Below are 10,071 nucleotides of genomic sequence, written 5' to 3'. Positions count from 1 at the left end.
GGGGAACAATAGTCCAAAATTGATGAGGAAGAAGAGAGGAAAGGGGGAGAAGGAAAAAGAAAAGAGAGAAAGGGGGCCTTTGTGCCCATATTTATATATTCCTTGCTGTCTGATGAGAAATAAGTATTTTTAATATTTGTTTTAGTTTTTTGGATGACCGCGGGAGGGATTTGAACCGGTGACCTTGGAAACATCAGCATACTGTCAGAAAATGGGAAAATAGAAATACTTTGGTAAAAAAAAATTAACAAACCAATATATATTAACAGAAAAACAACTCTTATATAAAAATATTTAACTATTTACAACAAAAATTATTCCCATACGACTATTTACAAATTATTTTGATGTTTTTTTTTTTTGCTTCTTCCAGCCACTGCTCCTTTGACAAGTGTTCTGTATTTGGACAGAACACTTTGCCCTGGTACTGGCTGTGGCCGGTTTCAGCGCTGCGGAAATCCCCACATTTTTTGCACTTATTTCCGCTGACCGTACGCTTATACGGCCTCTTTGCCCTCTTTGCTGATGGAAGCTGGGGAAGAGTGGCAGAACCTGGGGTGACGAGGGGACGACCCTGCATAAAGGTCACGGTACCCATTGAAGCACCCCAGCTGGTGAAAGCTGAGGTACCACAAAAGGTGCTGGTGCTGGGGCTATAGCAAAGAGCTTCGTTTTTGCTCTTTGCTGTGCCTGGCCTGCCATACTGTGAGGCAGCTGGTACTGGAGCTCCTCCCGTGCTTGCATGGGCTCCGCAGGGAGCACTCTTGCCTCCTGAAGAGGCTGTGCGGACACTGGGAGGGCTGTAGGCAGGACAGTGCCCTGCAGCCTCACGGAGAGCTCCAGTCCTTTTTGCCTCCGGTTGTGCCACTGGATGAGGGTGTTCTGGTTCACCTCAACCAGTTGAATGTCTGTATCCTGCATCACAAGCGCATTGCCAGTGACAAGCTGTCTGATTCGATGGTAGTCCCTAAGAATTAAAGACCACCTCGAATCAGTCTTCCTGCCACGTTTCAAGGGGCTTGGATGCAGGTTGCACAACCGCATGAAAATGTTCTCAACCAGCCGGCAGCAGTCAGGCCACTGAGCAGGAACGCTACTTGCCCCCAGCGTACAGCGAGTAGTGCTCTCCACACCAGGGGTTGTTGAGGGCTTCTTTGGTGTTTTAAATCGGCCGCTCAACAGTCTGCCCTGGTGCCGTGCAGCATAAACCACCTGCTGTTTGTCGTAGTCCTGCAGGTTCTGCCACAGGGAGATGATGGTGTCGGTCTGCTGCCGGTTTAAAAAGAGGGCTGTCTGCTCCCGAAGCTCCACCAGGTACTCGCCAAGGCTGTCCACGTGCTGGTACCCAGGCTTGTATTTGTCATCAACAACCTGTGCAAATGATTAAACATTTTAGATAAGAATATAAAGCCTTCACTGACACTGAACATTGACAATATGTTACGTGACTGTATAAACGTAATGTTTTTAAAAATTGTACAGAGCTATATTCGTACATTCTAAATAGCTTTCTGTCACCTACCACATCTTCAGCTGCAGCTACAGATGTAGTAGCTGGAGTGCTGGTATGCAGTGCAGATGGGTTGGCAGCCACTGATGACCTGGGTGCTGTGGCGCTTGGAGCTACCGGTGTGGAAGGCTTGGGAGCTGTGATGGTGGGTGTCCAGGGTGCCGGGGATGAGACAACTGATGTGGTCACAGTGGCAGTAGGAGCTAGAGAGGGCTCAAGGACTACTGTTGGATCTTCCGGGAGGTCAGAGAAACCCTCATCTTCCTCCACGCTGTCCACCACATCATGCTCTTCGATTTGCTGAGCCGTCTCCTCTGAATCCGGGTGCATATCTTGCAGTGCCTGGCCAGTCTGCCTGAAGAGATGCTGCATCCCGATGAGCTCTCCTGAAATAACAATGATTCATTCATAAATTAATAAAATATTTGAATATTTAGTGACATCACTCATGAGCTCACGTGTGCTTACCGGTGTAATGGGAGGGTGGGCAGAAATCCGGTGCCAACTTCCTGCTGAACAGACTCTGGTAATTGCTGTTTACACAGTGAAGCAGGTCACCAGAGTAACTGCGGAGAGCAGATGACCCAGAGGAGAGGGCTGCAGCACCACAGTCCTAGTTCCACCTGTGCAGCCCTTCCAACAGGTAAATTTGAAAATTTACACTACCTGGAAATGCATGGTAAAAAAAATTAAAATGATGAAAATGTTATTGGATTGGTTTGGATTACACAACACACGAGTCTGTCAGACACACACCTGGAATGAACCGGTTCAGGTGGAGATGAAAAGACTCCAGAGATGTCGAGCCCCTTGCACATCTATAGATGGGGAGAATCACTCCTCCCTTTGACAGCTCCCCTGTCTTGATGTACAGAGCAACACCTGTCAGATCCTGGATGCACTTTACGTGCTTCTTCTGGACCCTCCAGATGTGCTCCATCCTCTCGCTGTCAAGCAGGGGAACTCCAAGGGAGTCATTGCCTCTGCTTCCCATCAAGGTATGCAGCAGCTCCTCCACCAGCTGGACGGTGGTCTCCTCCCCAGGTGTCCTTCTCCGGCAATGCAGAGTCAGCTCCTCCCTCGACAGATGCTTGTGGATGTCGCCAGTAGGGACAGACAAGCCCTGCGCCCTGAACTGCTGCTCTTTAGCTTCACACAACCGAGCTATATCAGCAGCATCCCACTCAAATATGCACTCCGATAGACGTGACATAAAAAGCGGATACAGCTGATGAGCATTGGTTGTGCAGCCCATAGCGAGTCGGCGCATAAAGTGCCAGATATCCAGCCTGATGGCAAGGTCTGGCCATCCACTGAATCTGGCCCTCAGCTTTGTCTCTCCCAACTCAGTGCAGCATCCACAATCAACATAGAGGAGCGCAGGAGGATCCACACCAGCCTCCTGGAATCTTTTCATTAGACCTGCAGCCATCAGGTCCAGGCCTGCTCCCTCCTGAGCGGTCAGCACACTCATGAGTATCTGGCCATACTCATTGCCAACTGAAGTCAGCCAGAGTGCTGTCCCCTTTGCTGTCCCTGCCAACTTCTTTGTGATCTGAAACACATAAAATGTATAGGACCTCCATGATGATGATTGAGAAAAATGACACTGTGCTAATTGCAATTATATAATAATATATATAATGTCAGCAGACATTTTTAGAAATATTTTCAGTAATCTTTTTTGTGGAATCCATCTTTAAAATGGACCTGTAAACAGATGTGAGCCAGGCCTGGATGTCCTCCATCCTCGTCAGGATGCCCTGGCTGTAAACTGACAGCAGCCACTTACACCTAGGCACCACAGCAGGTTGTGGAGGCTCAGGGAAGACCGTGGGCAACAGTCCTAGCCGCTGGCGGAAGGCCATACACTCCGCGGTTTACCGTGCCACTCGGTTCAGCCACTCCTCTGTGTGGTTCTCCATCAGCTGCTTCAGGAGACAAGTCGGACTGTTGCCCAGTCCTCTCTCCCGCAGAAATCGGATCACCCTTATATCACAAGCGTACCTTGGATATAGATAGAAAACATATCAGTAAGAATATTGTACAAACTTGTGTGTAAGACATTGCGAGAAAGAAAATACTCACTTTCGTGTAAGGATGACCCTAAATTCTGACCGATGTGCCAGGTCCAGCTGTCCATGACACATGGGAGGATTTACATTTATTGCAGATTAAAGTTTCTGCCACCATGTTGTAGGTCCGATCTACATCCAGAACCTATCGTGCCCTCTTATGCAGGCCCGCACCAGTTAGTTGGTGCAGCCCACAGCCCTGGTTGGGACAGACCACCTTCACCTTCCACAACTTGTATGGCATCCAGACAAGAAGTGGATGGGCAAAAAAGCGGTCTGGACCTGCAGCCTGATTATACACCTCACTGGGCTGAGGTGGGAAGTACCAGAGCTTCAGGTGGTCCTGAAGCGCCAGCTTTCCCTTGGGTGCAGTTCGGAAAAGCCGCTTAGAAATCCATTTATGGTCTTCAACCGGCAAGGTATTTAACCATAAACGGGGCAGCTGATTTCCTGCTGGCGTCCCAAGAGTGGACTCAAGAGGGCTGGAAGCAGCAGTCTATACAAAAGACAGAACAGAACCAAATCAACAAAACGACAATACAGCTGACACTGTTAATAACCACATCTCATGCTCTACACAACATTAAATTTAATCTAGTATTACTTACAGACACAGTGGCAGACACTCTTGAAGAAGACGGGGAACTGTGGACAGGAGCTGGTGGAGTCTGTAGACAAAAGGAAAAGACGACACTCACATTTGTGGCAATCTGATTTACACTATAATCACATTGCCATTGAATCTGATGTTTAAGATATTAGTGTTGTGGTTCTTGAACGTGACTCGTTTCTTCCCTCCTCCCTTCACCTACAGGAGCGACTGCCAGGGGCGGGCCGATCCCTGGGGAGCGCTGAGCCGCTGACACACCTGCAGCTCGTTGCTTTCGGCAGCTACTTAAACTCCCCTCTCTTTGCCTCCTGTGCTGGATTGTTTGTTTGTGTTTTTTGAATCAAGCTCCAGTTCCCCGTGATTATTAGCCCTTCGCGTTGTTTATTTCTTTTGCCCAGTAAGTTTGTTTAGTGCTTTGTCACTTCTTTCTGTTGTTTCCTTTCCCATCGATTTTTCCCATTTTGATGGTGATTTTTCGTTCGCTCTTTCAGTTGTTACTTTCTCTGAGTTTTGTTGTTACTTTGTTCGATCCCCTTGGACACTTTGTTAATAAAGAACCTTTTGTTTGCACTCTGCGTCTGGGTCCTGGCCTCCTTAACTGTTCCGTAACAATTAGCCTGCTGTACTTTTTCACAATTAGAGCAACATTTGCACTTTGATTGCTCTATTATTTCTCTCTGTATTTGTTTTATAGGTTTATGTGTGCTTGAGTTGTATTTGAGAAGTGTTTTTTGTCATGACTTACTGGGGCAGCGATACTGGCTGGAGGTGCGGTCTGGCCAGTGCTGGCCTGTCCTGTGCCAGCAGTGACTTGGGTCTGTGAAGCAATGCAGTCCATCTCGGTTTCTTCTGTTATAGCTGCAAATATTACTATTCCATTTAAAATTCTACATACCTTTGTAAATTTCCACGCCATGCTTAAATATGGAGTTGCAGCTGCAACATGTCTCCCTCCGAATTTTGACTTGTTGAACTGAATCAAAATAAAGCAAAAGATATCATATATTGTCAAACTAAAAATAAACAAAATGCCAAACCATTATTGTCAATTTTTAAATGTGAATAACTATCAAAATACCATTGCCAGGGTCAACACTGGGGTCCTTCGGACATCACTGCCTGTAGGGCTTTGCAGCAGGGCAGGGGCAGGAGCAGGAGAAGGAGCAGGAGCAGGGGCAGGGGCAGGAGCTTGAGGGACAGCTGCTGCAGCTGGCCGTTCACTTCATGATGGAGCAGAAGCATCATCACTTAACTCATTGCATTAACTTTACAAATAAACTAAACTGAAACAAACTCACGCACGCACTGTTACCTTCTGTACGTGGAACCCACAGATGCAATTTATCATGTCCCCGAACAAGGATCTTTGTCCATGGGACATCTTTGGGCACTTCTCAATCTGAAAACAACAGTAATTTGCTTAAAAGGTTTTTCATACATCTTAAATGATTTTTCTTTTTTAGTCATTACAAATTTACATTATATCACATTTATTCAACCTAAAAATTATAAATCCTTGGAATTAATATAGGGATCAATTTTTATCAGTATTAAGAGTATAATTTAATAAGCTACATACCTTTTTATACAAATCAAACAATTTTTTTTGTCGGGGGGCTGGCCTGTTGCCCTCACTTGCAGGCCAGACCCCAGTGCTGGCAAACTGACAAAGGCGAGACATCCACTCTCCGTCTCCTATCGCCTTGTGTGACTTCTTTTCTGCTGCCTTTGATGATAGACAGACATTATTTAAATGCATGCCATCAAAATAAACGTATGAGCAGACATTAGGGGTCATGCCCTGAACCCGCCGAGGGCATTTGCATGAGTGTGTGAAGATTTGACGATCAGTATTTAGAACTTGCGGCTAGCGAAAACTCGCGAAACACAACGACGACATGATAACATCGAAAACAACGCTAGTTATCCCGAATGATATATAATCAGTTGGAGTGCCTTCCGACATTTCGTATGCGTCACTAAAACACTCACCATGTCAATATTGTTTAGTTGCCGCTTTCTATTAAGAGAAGAATGAACAGTGGTTGGGCGCAATTAAAGCTGCGAAAATGAGGAGGTGGATCTAGAGTTGGATCAACCTGCCGGTTATCCAACAATTGAGCGCTGTGATTGGTCAGTGGGAGCGATGGGATTGGTCAGTGAAGCGCAATCACCAATCATATTGACAGAAATTTTGGAATCACCAATCATATCGACGGAAATTTTGGAAGCCACCAATCATGTCAACGTCCGAAAATTCTGGAGCTGCAGTGATTGACTTATACTTCCAAAATCTTCCCGGACGATTCATTACCAGCTGGCAAAAAAGCGAAAGGATGACACGCAAATTCGTGAAGCGTTATTTGGTGAAATAATACTTCCGACATTAATCTTTGTATTGTTCCAATTTTTTGTCAATCCACCTATGTGTCACTTAGTCATTATATTCCTATTTTTGTCACTGCATATGTCTGACACTGTCATAATGTTGTTGTTTTTTTGTCACTGGATCTATGGGGCACTGTCATACCTTTCCAATTTTCGACACTGGATCTATGGGCACTATAATACCGTTCCACTTTTCGTCACTGGATCCATCTGACACTATATTATACCGTTCCAATTTTTATCACTGGATCCATCTGACACTAAGAACATTCCAATTTTTGTCACTGGATCTATGTGATGCTTAATCATAACATTCCAATTTTGTAGGTGAATCTATCTGACGCTTTATTAAATGTGTGTGGGTATTTACCCAAAATTTACACGGTTGTTCACAGGATTCCACCCACTGTGGCAGCTCAGTGTTCCAACCATGACCCAGAATGGTGTTGGAGTGTCTTCCGACATATACCGAGTCGATGTCGACAGTGATTGTGTTACTTCGGTAGCACATATACTAAAATTGGAACGATACAGAGAAGATTAGCATGGCCCCTGCGCAAGGATGACACGCAAATTCGTGAAGCGTTCTTCATTTTCTCATTATTTGGTGAAATAATACTTCCGACATTCATCTTTGTATTGTTCCAATTTTTTGTCAATCCACCTATGTGTCACTTAGTCATTATATTCCTATTTTTGTCACTGCATATATCTGACACTGTCATAATGTTGTTGTTTTTTTGTCACTGGATGTCTGGGGCACTGTCATACCGTTCCAATTTTCGACACTGGATCCATCTGACACTATATTATACCGTTCCAATTTTCGTCACTGGATCCATCTGACACTATGTTATACCGTTCCAATTTTTATCACTGGATCCATCTGACACTAAGAACATTCCAATTTTTGTCACTGGATCTATGTGATGCTTAGTCATAACATTCCAATTTTGTAGGTGAATCTATCTGACGCTTTATTAAATGTTTGTGGGTATTTACCCAACATTTACACGGTTGTTCAAAGGATTCCACCCACTGTGGCAGCTCAGTGTTCCAACCATGACCCAGAATGGTGTTGGAGTGTCTTCCGACATATACCGAGTCGATGTCGACAGTGATTGTGTTACTTCGGTAGCACATATACTAAAATTGGAACGATACAGAGAAGATTAGCATGGCCCCTGCGCAAGGATGACACGCAAATTCGTGAAGCGTTCTTCATTTTCTCATTATTTGGTGAAATAATACTTCCGACATTAATCTTTGTATTGTTCCAATTTTTTGTCAATCCACCTATGTGTCATTTAGTCATTATATTCCTATTTTTGTCACTGCATATGTCTGACACTGTCATAATGTTTTTGTTTCTTTGTCACTGGATCTATGGGGCACTGTCATACCATTCCAATTTTCGACACTGGATCTATGGGCACTATAATACCGTTCCAATTTTCGTCACTGGATCCATCTGACACTATGTTATACCGTTCCAATTTTTATCACTGGATCCATCTGACACTAAGAACATTCCAATTTTTGTCACTGGATCTATGCGATGCTTAGTCATAACATTCCAATTTTGTAGGTGAATCTATCTGACGCTTTATTAAATGTGTGTGGGTATTTACCCAAATTTTACACGGTTGTTCAAAGGATTCCACCCACTGTGGCAGCTCAGTGTTCCAACCATGACCCAGAATGGTGTTGGAGTGTCTTCCGACATATACCGAGTCGATGTCGACAGTGATGTGTTACTTTTCGGTAGCACATATACTAAAATTGGAACGATACAGAGAAGATTAGCATGGCCCCTGCAAGGATGACACGCAAATTCGTGAAGCGTTCTTCATTTTCTCATTATTTGGTGAAATAATACTTCCGACATTCATCTTTGTATTGTTCCAATTTTTGTCAATCCACCTATGTGTCATTTAGTCTTTATATTCCTATTTTTGTCACTGCATATGTCTGACACTGTCATAATGTTTTTGTTTCTTTGTCACTGGATCTATGGGGCACTGTCATACCGTTCCAATTTTCGACACTGGATCTATGGGCACTATAATACCGTTCCAATTTTCGTCACTGGATCCATCTGACACTATGTTATACCGTTCCAATTTTTATCACTGGATCCATCTGACACTAAGAACATTCCAATTTTTGTCACTGGATCTATGTGATGCTTAGTCATAACATTCCAATTTTGTAGGTGAATCTATCTGACGCTTTATTAAATGTGTGTGGGTATTTACCCAAAACTTACATGGTTGTTCAAAGGATTCCACCCACTGTGGCAGCTCAGTGTTCCAACCATGACCCAGAATGGTGTTGGAGTTTCTTCCGACATATACCGAGTCGATGTCGACAGTGATTGTGTTACTTCGGTAGCACATATACTAAAATTGGAACGATACAGAGAAGATTAGCATGGCCCCTGCGCAAGGATGACACGCAAATTCGTGAAGCGTTCTTCATTTTCTCATTATTTGGTGAAATAATACTTCCGACATTCATCTTTGTATTGTTCCAATTTTTGTCAATCCACCTATGTGTCACTTAGTCATTATATTCCTATTTTTGTCACTGCATATATCTGACACTGTCATAATGTTGTTTTTTTGTCACTGGATGTATGGGGCACTGTCATACCTTTCCAATTTTCGACACTGGATCTATGGGCACTATAATACCGTTCCAATTTTCGACACTGGATCTATGGGCACTATAATACCGTTCCAATTTTTATCACTGGATCCATCTGACACTAAGAACATTCCAATTTTTGTCACTGGATCTATGTGATGCTTAGTCATAACATTCCAATTTTGTAGGTGAATCTATCTGACGCTTTATTAAATGTGTTTGGGTATTTACCCAAAATTTACACGGTTGTTGAAAGGACTCCACCCACTGTGGCAGCTCAGTGTTCCAACCATGACCCAGAATGGTGTTGGAGTGTCTTCCGACATATACCGAGTCGATGTCGACAGTGATTGTGTTACTTCGGTAGCACATATACTAAAATTGGAACGATACAGAGAAGATTAGCATGGCCCCTGCGCAAGGATGACACGCAAATTCGTGAAGCGTTCTTCATTTTCTCATTATTTGGTGAAATAATACTTCCGACATTAATCTTTGTATTGTTCCAATTTTTTGTCAATCCACCTATGTGTCACTAGTCATTATATTCCTATTTTTGTCACTGCATATCTGACACTGTCATAATGTTGTTGTTTCTTTGTCACTGGATCTATGGGGCACTGTCATACCGTTCCAATTTTCGACACTGGATCTATGGGCACTATAATACCGTTCCAATTTTCGTCACTGGATCCATCTGACACATGTTATACCGTTCCAATTTTTATCACTGGATCCATCTGACACTAAGAACATTCCAATTTTTGTACTGGATCTATGTGATGCTTAGTCATAACATTCCAATTTTGTAGGTGAATCTATCTGACGCTTTATTAAAT

The 10,071-nt window shown here is 43.7% G+C and overlaps 5 non-coding genes across 5 annotated transcripts; all 5 read left to right on the top strand.

The window, feature by feature from the left end:
- The first annotated feature begins 7,074 nt into the window (after nucleotides 1–7,074).
- On the top strand, nucleotides 7,075–7,180 carry LOC130520004 (U6 spliceosomal RNA). Its single transcript, XR_008948585.1, has one exon. It is a non-coding gene; the product is annotated as a U6 spliceosomal RNA (small nuclear RNA).
- Nucleotides 7,181–7,706: 526 nt separating this feature from the next.
- On the top strand, nucleotides 7,707–7,812 carry LOC130520003 (U6 spliceosomal RNA). The gene has a single exon (XR_008948584.1). It is a non-coding gene; the product is annotated as a U6 spliceosomal RNA (small nuclear RNA).
- A 522-nt stretch (nucleotides 7,813–8,334) lies between these two features.
- LOC130520008 (U6 spliceosomal RNA) lies at nucleotides 8,335–8,440 on the top strand. The gene has a single exon (XR_008948589.1). It is a non-coding gene; the product is annotated as a U6 spliceosomal RNA (small nuclear RNA).
- Nucleotides 8,441–8,962: 522 nt separating this feature from the next.
- On the top strand, nucleotides 8,963–9,068 carry LOC130520002 (U6 spliceosomal RNA). The gene has a single exon (XR_008948583.1). It is a non-coding gene; the product is annotated as a U6 spliceosomal RNA (small nuclear RNA).
- Nucleotides 9,069–9,584: 516 nt separating this feature from the next.
- On the top strand, nucleotides 9,585–9,690 carry LOC130520001 (U6 spliceosomal RNA). Its single transcript, XR_008948582.1, has one exon. It is a non-coding gene; the product is annotated as a U6 spliceosomal RNA (small nuclear RNA).
- The last annotated feature ends 381 nt before the right edge of the window (nucleotides 9,691–10,071 follow it).

Source organism: Takifugu flavidus, unplaced genomic scaffold, assembly GCF_003711565.1.
Source record: "Takifugu flavidus isolate HTHZ2018 unplaced genomic scaffold, ASM371156v2 ctg261, whole genome shotgun sequence".
Taxonomy (NCBI): Eukaryota; Metazoa; Chordata; class Actinopteri; order Tetraodontiformes; family Tetraodontidae; genus Takifugu; species Takifugu flavidus.
This window is presented reverse-complemented; position numbering and strand designations above follow the sequence as displayed.